Source organism: Galendromus occidentalis, unplaced genomic scaffold, assembly GCF_000255335.2.
Source record: "Galendromus occidentalis unplaced genomic scaffold, Mocc_1.1 scf7180000075686, whole genome shotgun sequence".
NCBI classification, from domain to species: domain Eukaryota; kingdom Metazoa; phylum Arthropoda; class Arachnida; order Mesostigmata; family Phytoseiidae; genus Galendromus; species Galendromus occidentalis.
In genome coordinates, this window is record NW_003803676.1 from 44,432 (window position 1) to 46,083 (window position 1,652).

The window sequence follows — 1,652 nt, forward strand, 5'->3', positions numbered from 1 at the left end:
GATACTGCGCTTCTGCTGACCCCGTGTTTCTCGGCAAAAGCAGCTTGAGCTGCACCATCTCCGAGCGGAAGGCCGACTCCTCCAAACAGGAGCGGGCTTCCGCGTGCGCACGAGAGGGTATTTCTTCGACATCCGACAGAATAAATTCTTCAGCATCCCAGGGTTGCTGTATGTCGACGATCTAGTCCTCCTCGGCAGGAGCGTCAGAGAAATGGAAGAACTACTCTCATTAACATCCGTCTTTGGGTCGGAAATGGGAATAAGCTTCAATCCCCTGAGAAGCGCGATCGTAGTGTTCTCCGAAGGGAAGGGACTCACCTCCCAGAAGTTCCTCCCCCGGGGAAAGGAACTCCCGATCGGAGAATCCTACAAATATCTCGGCGTAACTCAGTCCATCTTGAAGAACTGTGTGGACCGACAGGAGGAAATATGGAAATAAATGGTCCTTAAAGCGCAAAGACAGCTACGGGCCCAGGTCCTATGGAGTTTCAACAGATTTGAAATCTCTAGAATTCTCTGGAAAGCCACAGCAGTTCCACAACAACTGACGTATGCTAAACATGTCGGCTAGCTTGCTTGAGGAACTCACGACAGCCCAGAACGAGGTCGGAAGATGGGCCCTTGGCATCCCTTACTCGGCCGTCGCTACCCCATTTGTTGATGGGGAACTGGGCTGGTCGCCTTTCATAGCTCGGGAGGCACAAAGTAAGATTCGCTTCTCAATAGAGTGAATCTATTACCGGAGACAAGAGGGGTGAAAAAGATCTTGGACATGATCGAGCTAACCGGAGTCAAGATAGCCGCGTACGAACGTATGAAGCTACTGCGAGAGCAGTTCGGTTGCTCCCAGATTGAGCCGACTTTCCCGAACGGACTTCCATGTCTGAATAAGTTCAATACCGGTATCCGGAAACAGGTTATTTTGACGGAGGACGACGTGTGGTTACGGTAGATGGAGAAGAAGTCTACCCTGACGAGGTATCGTAACTTCGAGAGGATCAGAGGATCGAGAGAAGTCCGATACGACAACTCGCGTGGAAGTGCCTTCCTGGCGCCCGCAAGGGCTGGAGCCTCGCAGACAAGGAGCTTCAGGTCTCACTACACGCCGGACCTTGACAGCTCATGTACGAAATGTGGTGTCTACGAGGGATCGGTCGAACACGTCCTGTACGACTGCGGGTGTAGATATGTGGAGGATATCGAAACGGACGAAAAGCTCGGCTTCATAGACGCTCCGGACCCCTCAGCGTAGAAGAAGAATAGAACTAACAATAAGAGTCTGCTGGAAGAGTGGGGAAGACTCCAAGATCTGCGGCGAATCCGACTCTGAAGAATAGAGCACTCTCATTTTGTACATCAATTGGGGGGGATCAATAACTTACCATTACCATCACCCTGGTCTTTGGCGGGTTCTGGCTGATGCCAGATACTGCGCTTCTGCTGACCCCGTGTTTCTCGGCAAAAGCAGCTCGAGTTGCACCCCCTCCGAGCGCTTGGAGGATTCCTCCTTCTCGGTGAAGAGTCAAAACGGTTCTACCTCTTGTCTCAACTATGTTCACATTTCGATTACACTGAGCTTAGCTCTCGATGTACAGCTTCAAGCAGGATTCTCTTCGGAGGATCACTCACAATCAAGCGCAGAACCCACGGCG